At 41.9% G+C, this 17,427-nt stretch overlaps 1 pseudogene; it reads left to right on the top strand.

The window, feature by feature from the left end:
• Positions 1–1,136: 1,136 nt before the first annotated feature.
• Positions 1,137–17,427, top strand: part of LOC117557229 — a 40,483-nt pseudogene continuing 24,192 nt past the window's right edge.

Here is a 17,427-nt window from a genome sequence, read left to right as displayed (position 1 = left end):
GCTCCTTTACCTGTTCACTCACTAGGCGTTCAAGAACCTTAGCCAGAACTGACAATTTAGAGATGGGCCTATAATTAAATACTAAAACACGTGGATCTCAGAAGCTCCTGTCTCTTTCTTAAAGTTTTCCAGAATGTATTCATATTTTCAGCCTCAGAAGAGAGAACAACATGATGCACCTCCATTACAAATAAACAACACATCAACAGTTGTAAAGACACATCTACAAGCAAATAGCAACATACAAATACCAGCACCTTCACCTCTAAAACTACAATGCATGTTAATAAAAGCACCGAATAGCAGTCAAGGAGGAACAGGCCTGCGTGTTATTAAGATAACATAAGATGAGATAAGAAGTACTTTATTGATCCCAACTAGGGAAATGTTTGTGTGGCAGCAGCATAAAAAGACAAGACATTGAACATTAGAGAAATGAAAAGACTAGAAATAAACAAACCAACATGTAAATAATACATGCACTTGTTTTGCTGGATAAACTTGTCCTCAAAATATAAATAAAGTTGTAGGAAAAGAGGATTAAAAATATAATTTTAAATATCAAATAGTTGGCGACCCCCCCCCCCCCCCCCTCAAAAGGCATTTTCCCTGTGTCCTTTCTTCTTGGTGACCAACTTCCATGTGAAATAACATCATATTATTTGTTATTTTATTTCTATTTATATAAATATTTAGAGAGATTACAAATATATATATCCTGTGTTCCTCTGCTGCCACCTTCAGGATAGCTAGACTACCTAAGAAGGTCTGATACAAACACTCTAATTCATGAATGTGATGCAGTGTTAATCAGCACTGTAAAAATCAGAGTTTGATAAAGAATCGTTGATGAATTAGCGTCCCTTCGATTTTGCAAAACATAAAATGTCCTTTTTTTATAAAAAGAAACATAGCAACGTAATCTATCTGTCTGTCTGTCTGTCTGTCTGTCTGTCTATCTATCTATCTATCTATCTATCTATCTATCTATCTATCTATCTATCTATCTATCTATCTATCTATCTATCTCTCTATCTATCTCTCTATCTATCTTATAACAGCAGGGTGATGCAGAGTGGGGTCGCCTATCCCTTTAAGAGAGAGAGGGAGGTGTGGCGCGTGCATGTGTAGAGCGAGAGTGAGCGAGCGTAGTGTGTGTCCGGAAGAGAGCGGGAGTAGCAGCAGTGATCAGTCTGTCTCCAGTTAGCTGTGTAACAAAGTCCTGAGGAAACACAGCGGCCTCCCAAGGAACAGCCTGCCTGTCTGCCTCATTTCAGAGTGGGTTATTGAAGCCGAAGCCTGGTGCTTCAGTCCGGGAAGACTGCAGATAGTCCTCCCCTGTATTCCTCCACTACGGTCTGGGAGCAGCATCTATCTCCACTGTTGCTGTAACCATGTTAATGTCCCTCTGTGGGACCAATAAAGGACTTCTGATTCTGGGACAGACAGAAGAGAGGGGGGAGGGGCGGGTTGGAAAGCTGCTTTCTTCTTTTGAAGAGTCCTCTTCCTCGCAGCCCACCGTATCCCAGGATGCAATGCGCGCCGGTGACGAGGAAACAAACAAAATGTCGGTCCGGTCTCAGAGAGAAAGCAGCACGTGAGGAGTAACTGATAAATGTGAGTATTGGGTTTAACTTACTTTAATATCTGATGAATGTGAGTATCGGGTTTAACTTAGCCTACTTTAATGACTGATAAATGTGAGTATTGGGTTTAACTTTCAATCAGGAGAGACCGTTTTGATGTAACAATACCCATTGCCGGGTATACACGGATGAATGTAATGGTGTTTGCCGATTAGACCCCGTTGTGCTGGAATATCATTCGGGGCGGAAACCGAACCGACGAAGCCCCCACTGGGGTCTAGACACTGGTGGTGGTGAAGGCATGAAGGGATTGATGGAGGTCTGGAGAGGACTGGTTTAAGCTTGACCCTGGATTTGGGAGGTGGAAGGGGTGGAGGAGGGCTGCGTCCAGTCTCCTGAAATGACAGCCGTCAGAAGGGGAGAGAGCAGATTGAAAGGGTTAGCAATGCTCTATGATAGGCTTGTGGGAACAGAGGATAAGTGATAGGTTTAGCTGGGAGTGACGCCCCGATCACTGATTGAGAGGAGAGAGAGTAGTTAGCTGGAAATATGTGAATGAATGACTAAAGACTGTCTTCCTGTTTGAACTTGTGCTAAGCTTCATTTGTACATTAGCTAAAGTGTAGATCACAGGCTCCTCCAACAGTGCAACATATAGGAAATAGAACAAATAAAACAGATACAATTGTGCAAATAAAATAGAAATATTGCAAGAAGAGTACAAGTAAATGGAATATATTAGATAAGTAATCTGTTTTGGTTATGGTGTTAGTGTGATGAGTCCATGTCAGGTCCTCAGTGATGAGTCCATGTCAGGTCCTCAGTGATGAGTCCATGTCAGGTCCTCAGTGATGAGTCCATGTCAGGTCCTCAGAGATGAGTCCATGTCAGATCCTCAGTGATGAGTCCATGTCAGGTCCTCAGTGATGAGTCCATGTCAGGTCCTCAGTGATGAGTCCATGTCAGATCCTCAGTGATGAGTCCATGTCAGGTCCTCAGTGATGAGTCCATGTCAGGTCCTCAGTGATGAGTCCATGTCAGGTCCTCAGTGATGAGTCCATGTCAGATCCTCAGTGATGAGTCCATGTCAGGTCCTCAGTGATGAGTCCATGTCAGGTCCTCAGTGATGAGTCCATGTCAGGTCCTCAGTGATGAGTCCATGTCAGGTCCTCAGTGATGAGTCCATGTCAGGTCCTCAGAGATGAGTCCATGTCAGGTCCTCAGTGATGAGACCATGTCAGGTCCTCAGTGATGAGACCATGTCAGGTCCTCAGTGATGAGTCCATGTCAGGTCCTCAGTGATGAGTCCATGTCAGGTCCTCAGAGATGAGTCCATGTCAGGTCCTCAGAGATGAGTCCATGTCAGGTCCTCAGTGATGAGACCATGTCAGGTCCTCAGTGATGAGTCCATGTCAGGTCCTCAGTGATGAGTCCATGTCAGGTCCTCAGTGATGAGTCCATGTCAGGTCCTCAGTGATGAGTCCATGTCAGGTCCTCAGTGATGAGTCCATGTCAGGTCCTCAGAGATGAGTCCATGTCAGGTCCTCAGTGATGAGACCATGTCAGGTCCTCAGTGATGAGTCCATGTCAGGTCCTCAGTGATGAGTCCATGTCAGGTCCTCAGTGATGAGTCCATGTCAGGTCCTCAGTGATGAGTCCATGTCAGGTCCTCAGTGATGAGTCCATGTCAGATCCTCAGTGATGAGTCCATGTCAGATCCTCAGTGATGAGTCCATGTCAGGTCCTCAGTGATGAGTCCATGTCAGATCCTCAGTGATGAGTCCATGTCAGGTCCTCAATGATGAGTCCATGTCAGGTCCTCAGAGATGAGTCCATGTCAGGTCCTCAGAGATGAGTCCATGTCAGATCCTCAGTGATGAGTCCATGTCAGGTCCTCAGTGATGAGTCCATGTCAGGTCCTCAGTGATGAGTCCATGTCAGGTCCTCAGTGATGAGTCCATGTCAGGTCCTCAGTGATGAGTCAGGTCCTCAGTGATGAGTCAGGTCCTCAGTGATGAGTCCATGTCAGATCCTCAGTGATGAGTCCATGTCAGGTCCTCAGAGATGAGTCCATGTCAGGTCCTCAGAGATGAGTCCATGTCAGGTCCTCAGAGATGAGTCCATGTCAGGTCCTCAGTGATGAGTCCATGTCAGGTCCTCAGAGATGAGTCAGGTCCTCAGTGATGAGTCCATGTCCGGTCCTTAGTGATGAGTCAGGTCCTCAGTGATGAGTCCATGTCAGGTCCTCAGTGATGTGGACACCAAGGAACCTGAAGTGGCTGACTCTCTCCACCTTAGTCCCATTGATGGCGATGGGGGCGTGTCCCTCGCTCTGCTGCTTCCTGTAATCCACAATCAGCTCCTTGGTTTTGCTGACGTTGAGATGCACCAAGATGGCAGGTTTTTTACCTCCCCTCTGTACGCCGTCTCGTCGCCGTCGGTGATCTGGCCGATGGCGGTCGTGTCGTCAGCAAACTTCATGAAATCTGAGACCAGTTAAACACAAAGAAAACTATACTATATATAAATTATACTTTAACTTTTTTGTCAACAACAACATCTGCTACTACACTGATGAACAATACAACCAGAGCATCAAATCAAATGAGACAACAACATCAGAGAATATTTACATACATTTACTAATCCATTCAACATAATTGCTATTTCTGAAACATGGATCGACAACGAAAAGGACATAGACTTTGAGCTGGATGGATATGAGCTCAGATCCAAAAATAGACCAAATAAGGGAGGAGGAGGAGCTGCCATCTATGTGGATACAACTCTGCACTTTAGTGTGGTGGACAGTATGACAACTGTGGTTGACAACCTATTAGAAAGTATAACAATTGAAATCTACAAGAAAAAAAATAAAAATGTCATAAGCTGTATATATATTAGTGCTGTCAAAATTATCGCGTTAACGGCGGTAATTAATTTTTTGAATTAATTTCGTTAAAATATTTAACGCATTTAACGCATGTGCAGAATGGCCCGCCCCATACGTGCCACCAGTGGCAGCGCCAGGGTATGGCTGGGGTAGGCTACACCCATACCAAGAAATGGCTTAGCCCCACCATGAAAAATGATGTTAAAGTAAGCTAAATAAAGTCTGCCAACTCGCGCGTAGTAAATTGCACAGACAGCAGTTAGTAAGATTGATTTCAGTAGCCACGGTTTTGAAAACTTTTGTCACGTAGTGATCGTCTTCTCAATAGAACATCTTTGATAACGGCGTGGTGTTGTTGCAGGAAGTCCCGACGGAGAATAAGTTTGCTGTAGTACAGGGGTGCACATAACTGGTACGCAGGTTATGTGCGTAATCTGAAATGCGTACCGTCACTTGTGTCACAAAGCGCATTTGCGTACCGACGTACTTGTGAAGCTTTTCCAGAAGGCGGTTAGATCACCGGACGACAGAGTCGGTCTCCGTGTGCACAGACAGGGCTGCTGTTAACGTCGGTCTGTACAACGGAATTGTGCCAAAACTACGCCAACCGGCGGCGGAGGGAGACTCCCCCCCCCTTCACTGGAGAACTGCGCTAAAACAGCTGATCACAACGTTCACACTCTGTGGTCACAAAGTATTCCACTAGCCGCCGCCCCCCCCCCCTCTGTCGACTTTCCTGAAGTACTCCCCCGTTGATAGAAATCAACAGGTAATGAATTAAGACCCCACGGTTTGATGATTGATAGGTGTGTGGGTTGTCTTTCATTTTGACACGCAGAAAAATTTTATAATAAACATAGATACTGTGTTAAATGGATATATCCGCCTTCTTTCATTTATCTTTCCATTCCCAACAATATACATAAATAAATGGCATATTTTGGACATAGTTCGAATGGTGATTAATCTGATTAATTAATTTTTAAGCTGTGATTATTCTGATTAAAAATTGTAATCGTTTGACAGCCCTAATATATATATATATATATATATATATGACGCCAGGGTCAAGCATTGACACTTTCACAGACTGGATGGAGGGCATGTTTTCTAAAATAAATAACAAAGCTATCTTCATATGTGGAGATGTTAATATTAACCTGCTTAATCCTAACAAGCACAACACTACTGATGAATTTATCAATACAATGTAGAGTCTGAGCCTATTTCTGAAAATAACTAGACCCAGAAGATTGACATCCCATTGTGCCACCCTAATAGATAATATATTTAACAATGACATTTAAAACCACACAGTAAGTGGCTTATTAATCAATGATATCAGTGATCACTTGCCAGTGTTCACAGTCTATGATAGCAACTACAGGAAAAATAAGCCAAACACAGAAAAAGGATACAGACGGATGCGATCAGAGGAATCCATCAACCCACTGAAAAATGAATTGCTGTAACGTAAAGACACTTTACCAAGAAAGAGACATTGATACTTCTTATGAAACCTTTCTAAGGATATTTAGGTCATTATATGACAAAAACTGCCCACTTAAAGAATACAGCAGAAAACAAAAATATATTCATTGTCCATGGATCACAAAGGGATTACAAAATGCCTGCAAAAAGAAAAATACACTATATGGACTTCATTAAACAAATAACTCAAAGTGCAGAGGATAAATATAAAACATATACAAATAAGTTGACTAATATTATAAGAACAAGCAAGAAAGACTATTGTAAGGAATTAATAGATAAAAACAAAAGCAATATTAAAGGAATATGGGATATACTTAACAGTATTGTAAGAAATAACTCTAAACAGAAAGGATATCCTGAGTATTTTACTGATAACTATAATAAAAAGTATAATGTAGCTAACAACTTCAATCAATTCTTTGTGAATGTTGGACCCGATTTGGTGGGGGAAATCCCTGATCAGGGACAACTGGGGAACATCAAGACCATGTTTTGGAGAGAAATCCCTGCTCAATGTTCATTAAACCAGTTGATGAAAGAGAGATATTAGATATTGTTCAAAAATGTACTCTATCTACTGATTATAATGACATTAGTAAAAATGGTCATTGGGGGGATTTCTAAACCATTAACGTACATCTGTGTATCTGTCATTCCAAACCGGTACTTGTCCAAACAAAATGAAAATAGCTAGTATACCTGTATACAAAACTGGGAACAAGCATCACTTCACGAACTACAGACCTATCTCTTTACTTCCCCAATTCTCAAAAATACTAGAACAAATATTCAACAACAGACTGGACGCATTCATAGAAAAGCTCAAATTAATCACGGACAGTCAATACGGATTAAGATCAAACAGATCAACATCACTGGCAATTATGGAATCAATTGAGGATATCACAGATGCCCTTGAACACAACAAATATGCAGTAGGGATTTTTATAGATATTAAAAAAGCTTTTGACACAATCAACCATGACATCCTAGTATATCAATTAGAAAGGTATGGTATCAGGGGTATAGTTTTAGACTGGATTAAAAGCTATTTAAGCAATAGACAGCAGTATGTAAATATGGGAAATGACTGTTCTTCGTGTTTGGACATTGCTTGTGGTGTCCACCAGGGGTCAGTGTTGGGTCCTAAATTGTTTATACTGTAAATCAAAGACATCTGTAGGGTATCCAATGCACTGAGGCTAGTTTTGTTTGCTGACGATACAAATATATTCTGTTCTGGGGAGGATTTAGAACAGCTAGTGGAGAACATAGAAAATGAAATGCACAAATTAAAAACATGGTTTGACAAAAATAAACTATCATTAAACTTGAATAAAACAAAATGAATGCTGTTCGGTAAACATAGAACAAAAATACAAATGCAAATAAAAATAGATGGGGTTGAAATTGAAAAAGTCCATAAAATTAAATGTCTTGGGGTAATAATAGATGACACAATAAGTTGGAAATTACACATAAAACATGTACAATCAAAGCTGTCAAGAAGCATTTCCATACTAAACAAAGTAAAACAAGTTCTAGATCAGAAATCACTTCGCATTCTCTTCTGTTCACTAGTCTTACCATATCTGACTTACTGTGCTGAAATCTGGGGCAATAACTACAAAAGTGCTATACATGAAGTATCTATTCTACAAAAACAAGCCATACGAATCATTCACACCTTGATCACACCAACAAATTATTCCTGCAAAATCTTGCAAATGTACTACAGACCTGGTAGAATAAAAAGAACAGCACAAATCATGTTTCAGGCAAATAATAACGTTTTACCAGGAAACCATCAAAAAGTATTCACTCAACGGGTGGGGGGGATTTAGTTCAAGACAATTTCAATTCGAAATTCATAGGGTCCGTACAACTAGAATAACTTTTTCTATCTCAGCCTGTGGTGTGAGACTATGGACCAGTGTGAATGTGGAGCTAAAGCGATGTCCAGACATTAACCAGACATATATACATATACACATATGTACATATGTGTATATGTACATATGTGTATATGTATATATGTCAATCAACATGTAAGCAGATTAATAATAACAATAATTAAAACTGCGGTCGCACTTGTGCGCGCAGTGATGAGCGGGCCCTCGCGTCCGTGCGCCTGTCGGGGAGGGCAGCCGGTCGTCCCGGCGTCAAGCAGACGCGCGCGAGTCCTGGGAAATGAGCCGTTTCTCATTTCTATAATTTTCGCGTCCCAGACTCCCAGGTCCTCCGGCAGCAACCCGGAAACGGATGTCGGCGCGCCGTCTCGAAGGAAAACAAATTTCTCTAAAGGGTCGTCGAGGATCGATTATCGAGGAGGCTGTCTGGAGGGGCCGTAACCGAGGATACACTGATTTAGAGGAGAGAGGAGTGTCTCTGGAGGAGCTATAACCGAGGGTACACTGAAGTATTCTCCTGAGACGATTTCAGCCAACAGTGATGTTTAAAAGAGGCGTGACGCATGTCTGGACTTCTGTCAACGAAGCACAGCTCTGCAAACTGTTCCCGTTGTGATTATAAGTTATTTGAGATGATCAAATGTGCATCAGACTTTCTGCCCTTTACCGTTTGTTTACTCACTAATCACATGTCCCCTGGATGTTAGGTGATGTTACAGTGAGAACAGCTGCTGAGGTCAGTGCAGAAAGCAGAACAGTGTATAATATATATCGCTCAATAACAAATGTAACAGGCCTACATGTCACACTTTATTTGTAGGCTTTAGTGCAGGGGTCCCCAAACTTTTTCCTGTGAGGGCCACATAACTTTTCCCTTCTCTGATGGGGGCCGGGTCAGTTTGTAACAGAAAAAGTGTGACGATCGCAGGGGTGTCTAAACGTAAACATTTATTGTGTTCTAGAAAGCCACACATAACCAAATATTAATAACCCTTTCCGGGATCTTCACAGAAAAAAAGTCATGAAATAAATAACACTATTTATGAAATGAATAATAACCAAATAACCCTCTCTGGGTTCTTCACAGAAAAAAAGTCCATTGAAAATTACTGTAACTTTCTGTTGTGCCGTGCACAATCTTAACAGGTAAAAGTTTAGCTTAGTTGTCAGAGCAGAATCTCTTACTCAAATGACTCATATGAGCAGTCTCTCAAAGTTCTTGTGTTCCTTCCTTATAATCCTTGTGTAGGTTCCAGTAGTCTTGTAGACACCGTGTTTGCAGCTCTCTCTCATCAACTTCCCTGTGAAAACCACAAAGCAAGCAAGCTGAGAAACCGAACTAAGTGATACAGCACCTAAACAGCACAATACATTTCACTACCAGTATGGTTGTGGAGATGGATTTTATCGCAGTAGATTTTATTATGATTACATTTGTTTATACTCAGAATGACTCATTCAAGTCAGAAAAGTGAGCTTACCTATGTAAGTTCATCAGTGTGAACCGTGGGCCTGCATCTGGCTGGTGAGAAGTTGAATGTCAGGTTCCATTCTAGTCACAGCCAGTCTCAAACACTGATGCAGATGTTCATCTGTCAATCTTGATCTCATCGGAGTTTTCAGGTGTTTCATGTGTGAAAAGGTTTGCTCGCAGATATACGTGCTGCCAAAAAGTGTAAACATCTTCATTGCGTGTTTTTTTTATGCAGGGTACGTGTCGTTTGGGAGGGCGGCATAGAAGTCAATGAGACTGTTGGGCTTGAATGCGTCTTTCAGAACATCACAGTTCTGTAACTCGGCCAACTCAAACTGATAAGAAGGCTGGGCTTCATCGATGTCGGCAAGAAAGGGGTTCTGGAAAAGACGGATTTCTTTTTGCATTAACATGTATTATCCGGAATCGCACACCGAACTCCGCCTTCAGCATTTCCAGTGCTTCCACACACTTTTCAGCTGGGAACGGGACCGCTGGGTTCTCTACAGAGAGGTTTTGGGTAGCAGGGAGATGGATGAAGTTGTGCTTTTTCACTTGTTCCAAAAGCAGCGCAAGTTTCACCTCAAATGCTTTTATGTGAGAATACATGTCGCAAATGAGTTTCCCCTGGCCTTGTAGCTGCAAGTTAAGGCTGTTCAGCATTTCTGTCACGTCTGTTAAAAATGCGAGGTGCCATTTCCATTCTGGGTCGATCAGCTCTGGGACCGTTTTGTCTTTTGATTGAAGAAATGCGTTAATTTCGGGTAGCAGCTCGTAAAAACGCCTCAAAACTCTGCCCCGGCTCAACCATCGGACCTCTGTGTAGTACAGCACATCGCCGTGTGCAGACTCCAGTTCAGACAGGAATTGTTGGAACTGCCTGTGTTTAAGTCCCTTTGCTCTGATGAAGTTTATGCATGACACCACAACCTTCATGACAGAATCCCACTTCAACACTTTGCAGCACAGTGCTTGCTGGTGAATTAGGCAGTGGACTTGTAGCGGGGCGGTGAGACCCCGTTCTTCCATCTCCCGGTTCATGCGTCCTATTAGACCCCGAGACGCGCCCACCATACTAGGAGCCCCGTCAGTCGTGATGCTGGCAAGCTTTGACCAGTCTAGGTCCAACTCTTCCATGGTTTGGCATACTTTGCCGAAAATATCCTCCCCCGTTGTCCCTTTGAGACTTTGGAGGGCTGCCAGCTCCTCGCACATCTCAAAGTTTGCGCTAATTCCACGAATAAAAATGAGCAGCTGCGCTGTGTCTTGCACGTCCGTGCTCTCATCCAGTGCTAATGAGGTGACGTGCAACAACATTAACCTTTCTGTTGGTCGCTTGTTAGCAGACCCTTCACGCGATGGCAGAGCGAACAGGTACAGGTACAGGCAGGGTCCATAATGATAGCCCTATAGTTTAAATCTACTACCCACACATGAACATATGGAAATGGGTTACTATTTAAAAAAATAAATGTATTTATTAATGTATTTAGGAACCTATCCATGTGATTTTTAGTGGGGGTCGACCTCAAATCCTCTAGGGGGGTCCAGGGGCATGCCCCCCCCCCGGTAAGATTTTATTTTTTATTTTGGAGTTAAATGCATCAATCTGGTGCATTTTCAGGGGAAAATAAAGAGACTAGATCTATGGAAACACCTATATTTAACAGAACTGTATACATTTCAATAATCATAAAATCAAGGCCATAACCAACAACATCCCATTTCCAATATGAAAAAAACACTGAAACTTGTTTATTAATTTATAGTTGTGAGTGTGTCTGTGCTCCTGAATCAGCCTCTCCTGTCTCCCTCCTCTCCCCCCTCTCCATCCTCTCCCCCCCTCCTCTTTGAGGCAGCAGCAAAGACTAGTTTTCTCTCAACAAGTTTTAAAAGTGTATCTTACCTTTTTTCACCTAGTTAACTTTTTATTTATTTATTCATGCATATTTTACTAATCACATTACATTTCATTTAGCTGACGCTTTTATCCAAAGCGACTTATAATGACCGATTACAGGGACATTCTCCCTGGAGTAACTAAGGGCTAAGTGCCTTACTCAAGGGCACACTAGTGGTGGTGTTCCTGGCGGGATTTGAACTCACAGCCTTCCGATCTTCAGCCCACCTCACTATCCATTAGACCAATCACTACCCTCTCAAATGGAAATATGTGTTTACATAAATGGTGACCACACCGTTTGAGACCCACTGAGAACTTAGACTAAGTTAACTATCTAAACACTCAGAGAGTGCTTTACCTCACCTGAGCTGAGGTTATCCCAAGCTTGAATGACACACAGAGACCAATCGAGGGCTTTGATTTATGATCTGTATGACAGTGGCCATGTCGGCAGGCCACATCATGTGGACAGCCAGTCACCCTGTGTGAGGCAGGCCACTTAACAGGCCAGAAGGAGGCGAGATCAGAGCAAGGGAGCGAGGGATCATTGTCTACAAGTTAATCGATCGCAGATGGCGTCGTGGTCACGGACGAATACAAAAAAATATATAAAAAAAGAAATTTATAAAAATAAAAAATAAATACTAAATGGGTCGCGAAATATACTTGGGCGGCCGTTAATATACCTGGGCGGCCCGCCCAAGTATAGTCTGTGTGGGAAACCCTGATCATAGATAACACGGCAGGGTCCGTTACAGTTTGTTTTCATCTGATTTCAATTAAACAAAGTCTTGGCTTTCAGAATATTAAACTTGTTTCGGCAAATTCAGATGATAAATACAGCTTTGAAGCTTCGGCATAATTACAAGCAGAGAACGGAGTAACTTAACGTCACAGCAGGCACAACAACAGCCGGGGTTTCTCGTGAGTGTTTTCCCCGGGAAACAAACACAATACACACAAACGCAAAATTACACAAACACACACTCGCGAGCTTCCCCTCCAAACGAAAATATCTTCCCTCCGTAATATTTTGATCATTTGCTCCGCTAATAATCAATCAGATCGATGGATTCCAGAGAAGAGAAAACTTTGAAGGCCTTTTTCTCAAAATGATGACTCGGTGACAGTCATTATATAATATGACATATTTCGCTTAATATTTGGAGTACAAAAACAATCCTGATATCATTGGAAAGCTAGGAATCTCATCTTTCCAGCAGTGTATACAACTCAAAATGTGTCTTCGGGTCAATGCGACTGATTTCGATAGAGCAGGTCACAAAATGTTGACAGGGGCTAGTCTAGGATTCGCGTGGCCAGACTGAAAAAAAATCCTAATGCGTCTGGTATTGTTCAGGGGGCCGGGCCAAATGTGGAGGCGGGCCGTACCCGGCCCGCAGGCCTTAGTTTGGGGACCACTGCTTTAGGAGATATCTACAAATAAACATTAGGGTTAGGGAGTGTCTTTTGTAATGAATATGCCGCCAGCAAAAGGGTGGGGGGGGTGGGGGGGGGGGTGGGTGGGGTGTGTGTGTGTGTGGGTGTGTGTGTGTGTGTGTGTGTGTGTGTGTGTGGTGTGTGTGTGTGTGTGTGTGTGTGTGTGTGTGTGTGTGTGTGTGTGTGTGTGTGTGTGTGTGTGTGTGTGGTGTGTGTGTGTGTGTGTGTGTGTGGTGTGTGTGTGTGTGTGGTGTGTGTGTTAGCTAGCGGTAGCTTATCTGACATATAATTGGTAAAAAATGGTACATTCTCCGTTAGCCTACGAGCTCCCCGTTTGAGCGAAGGACTATTCCTTCTCAAAGTAGCATGAAGCTGAAGTTGTCCTGGATTGGAATTTTTCCGATCATTCCCCTAGGAGGAGTTCGCAAGAACGTGCGTAAAATGGCTGAAAAACGCACATTTTTCAAAATGGCCGACTTCCTGGGGGGCGGGGCTAATGGAAGGCAATTTGAAATATGTGTGCAATCATAATAGTAATGTATATACAGCGTTTCGTGAATATCGGAAAAACTATATGCGAGCAGTTTGGAGTAATTTGCGCCATGTAAATCGTCAAAAATGGTGTATTCGCTGTTAGCTTATGACCTCCACGAGTAATTTTTCAAAAATGTGCTCCTCAATTAAGTATCATATTGGATAGGGGCTAAACCTGTCCTGCATTGGAATTTTTCTGATCATTCCCCTAGGAGGAGTTTGCAAGAATGTGCTTAAAAAGCATGAAAAACGCACATTTGTCTAAATGGCCGACTTCCTGGGGGGCGGGGCTAATGGAAGGCAATTTGAAATATGTGTGCAATCATAATAGTAATGTATATACAGCGTTTCGTGAATATCGGAAAAACTATATGCGAGCAGTTTGGAGTAATTTGCGCCATGTAAATCGTCAAAAATGGTGTATTCGCTGTTAGCTTACGACCTCCACGAGTGATTTTTCAAAAATGTGCTCCTCAATTAAGTATCATATTAGATAGGGGCTAAACCTTTCCTGCATTGGAATTTTTCCGATCATTCCCCTAGGAGGAGTTCGCAAGAACGTGCGTAAAATGGCTGAAAAACGCACATTTTTCAAAATGGCCGACTTTCTGGGGGGCGGGGCTAATGGAATGTATTTACAAATATATCCGCAATTCCATGAGAAATGTCTGTGCCAAAATTCGTGAAGTTCTGAGAAACTATATGTGACTACCACACAATAGGGGGCGCTAGTGAGCAGTTTTCTTGAAAATGTACGTTTTTTTTTACATTCTCGAAAAGGTCCTGGGCTCTGACGTGTCTCCAAAGTTTTGCGTCCGAAGCTCATTTTATGCTATCGCAATTTAAAAATAATACATAGGCCACGCCCACATTCTGCATTTGTTTCGACACTTTGAATCTAAGTTCGTAGTCGCCCCGAGAGTATGTGTAAAAAAATAAAATAAAAGATTAGTCCATCCGCTCTTGAGTTATAAATTGGTGGTGTTTTTGGCGCCCCCTATAGTACAAAATGAAAATGCTTTGGTGTGCCTATTCCCCAAGACAGACTGAACGTTTCCACCTAAATCTGTGATGTTTGGATACATTGTTGATGAATTATGAGCATTTCTTTCTAAGCCCCGCCTTTTTGCGAGTACGTTTTAATTCATGGCGGAAATATTTATCGTTTGAACATGCTCATCTCCTAGGGTAATGTGTCGGACCCTCCACCGATGCTGTATACGAAGTTTGGTGTTGATAAACTGAAAATGTAAATGTAAGTGAATATTTAACTGTGTATGTAAATTATGCCAATTAAAAAAAGAAATATGTAGGCGGAGTTTAGGGTTCCAATTGGATTATTTGTAGAGCAGGTCCACCCGGATATGTTTGCAACATTTCAGGTCATTCGGAGTTACGGTGCGACTTTGTGAATTTTTCCGAAATGGAATTGAGATAGGTGGCGCTAGCGAGCATGTTGGAATATTTTAACAAATTGAGACCAGCATATTGTAATTTTCACCGATTCTGGAATCTGTGCAAAATTATACAACTTTGTCCTAAAGGCCTCAAAAACAGGAAAGATGGCGACTAAAAATAATAATACCACCAATAACAATAGGTATCCTCGCACTTCGTGCTAGGACGCCGTTGGGTCCTAGCACTCCGTGCTCGGGCCCTAATAATTCATGATAATTATTACAGATTATAGATTATAAATAAATCATTTAGGGACAAGGGGGTGAGATTAAATACATTCTACTTCTTCTCACTCCTTTTCGAACACTAGATGTGGGACTGTTTACGTTGCTAATGCTGTTGTTGTTGTTGTACATGTCATTTTTTTTATTTCTCTTACATGACTATGCACTGCTGTTTTGTTTTGTGTTGTAATTATTTATTTGACTTGTTCAAAATAAAATGTATCAATCAATAACTGTCAGATGTTTTGCAGAAAAAATCACACATATATATATTTATATATAATATATATTTGAAAATAATAATATACATAACAAAAATGTAAACAATAAATAAAATATATTTTAAATAATAATAAAGCAGAATAGACCGGCAATGAAACATTTCAACATTTAACAATAGTCAACATTTTGCCAACATTTTGTGCCAAAGATAACATTTATAAAAACTAAAGAAATCTACCAGTGATGCGCATTTCTACTCTCTCCATTCAAAGTCAGCGATGTTTGTAGTCAATGAAAGCACCTTTGGATTGATCAAGTGCTGTTTTTTGCGGATTGATCTTGAATAGGCATCTATTAACCTGTTAAGCCCAGCAGCCAGGGCTATACTGTATATGAGGCCCTAAAGTATCTGCTCCATTATCTGTATGAAATGCACACATTGATGCCACCAAATGACGCAATAATAACAGAATGTACTACACATAAATTAATGTACATGTTGTGTAATATACAACATGTACATCCAACCTTCACATTTATATTTTAAATCAACATAATATGAGGCAATCTCAGATCATTTGTAGGGCTGTGCGAGTATGGCCAAACGTATGCGAGTAAATCTCACTGTAAGCCATTTAATTATGACCGATCATAACTCAGCTTTATGCACACACATTTAGCATGGTTTAGACGGGTCGGGGGGGTTTGGCGGCACTCTGTGTACGCCGCAGACTCTCTGTGTACACACGCATACACACCGCCGCAGACTCTCTGTACACACACATACACACCGCTGCAGACTCTCTGCACGGAGGAGCGGCGGAGTCCAGGCGGTGCTGCAGCTCCTGATCGGAGAGATCTGCTATTTAAAGCAAAGTCTACACATATCGACCCTAAATATAGCAGGGTTTTAAAAAGTCTTGAATGTGATAATCAGAATTTGAGGCCTTAAAAAGTGTTAAATAAAATAACAAAAATTAGGTCTTAAATATGATTTGAACGGTCTTCAAAATGATCTGATTTGAAAGGTACTTCTGTGTTGCGATCACGTCTAAAATGTGTTTTGGGGGAAATGTCCGGGCAGCAAAGTAATGTGATAACCGAGAGAAGATATAAACAAACAACAAATAGCGTGTGTGTTCCATTTTCACTCTACAGCGAGAAGCTCATGGGGCTTTCCCGAACCTGTGTCGAGAGCTGGAGTTAAGTTAAATTAAATCTCAGATTTGCCTTCTTAATAGTTTGTGTGGGTCCCTCACTTCCCCTTTGCTTCTCATGCACTGATTCGCTAGCTGAACAGCCAATCAGAGTGATTTATTTTGCCGACAGCCTTTGGCCGACTGCCCACCATTTCGACATGTTGAATCGGTGGGTTTTCGGCCGAAAAGGTGTCGGCACGGCTGAAAAGACACAGCGGTGCGGGACATACCAATCTGAGTATGGCGTGTCGACGCTCATCGTTGGCCTGACGCCCATCGACGGCCAAAATCGGCTTGGCAGGGCCGTATCCAGGATTTCCTAAATGCCGAGGTCCAAACATGTTAGGGGGGTTCGGGGGTATACTCCCCCGTGATTTTGGGGATTTTCATGATCTAGTTAGGTGCTTTTTAAGTCCTGTGGGGGGGCACAAATGGATAATATATTGATTTCAAACCATGTCAGTGGGCTGCAGCATACATTATTTTTGAAAGTGTGATGCATGAGAATCAGTTGATTGTTACATATTAATGATCTGGAAGCAGAAGAGGCTAAAATGATCACAACACATTGTCAACATTCATTTTCCATGTCTCTCTACTTTCCATGACCTGCAGCCTCTCTTCCATCTTCTTTAGTCTGTCTTCTTCCTGTTCATTACTCTCTCTGTCCTCTACTCTTTCTCTTTGTTCAATCTCTCCCTCGTTGCTCACTTTTTGCTCCTCCTCACTTGTCGCTCCTGCCAGTGAATTAAAAGCAATTCAGCAGTTTAGTTCATTTCACTTGTTTGTTTGCATTATGTTTTTATTTAAATCAGTTTTGTTTGATTCTCAAGAGAACAAAGATGTCAGCAAAATATGTTTTATACAATTGTATGTTATTATGACATCATAACTGCAATAGATGTATGTTGTTAAAATTATGCCTATTGTCTATATTGTAAATGAAGATAGATGGATAGATGGGGTTATTAAGCCTACATTCTTCTGTGTGACTATACCTGCAGTTCTTCCCTGATTTCTCTCTCTCTCTCTCTCTCCCTCTCTCTCTCTCTCTCTCTCTCTCTCTCTCTCTCCCTCTCCCTCTCTCTCT

Source organism: Gymnodraco acuticeps, unplaced genomic scaffold, assembly GCF_902827175.1.
Source record: "Gymnodraco acuticeps unplaced genomic scaffold, fGymAcu1.1, whole genome shotgun sequence".
NCBI lineage: Eukaryota > Metazoa > Chordata > Actinopteri > Perciformes > Bathydraconidae > Gymnodraco > Gymnodraco acuticeps.
Note: the sequence above shows the minus strand (reverse complement) of the source record. Positions and strands in the feature narration are given on the sequence as shown.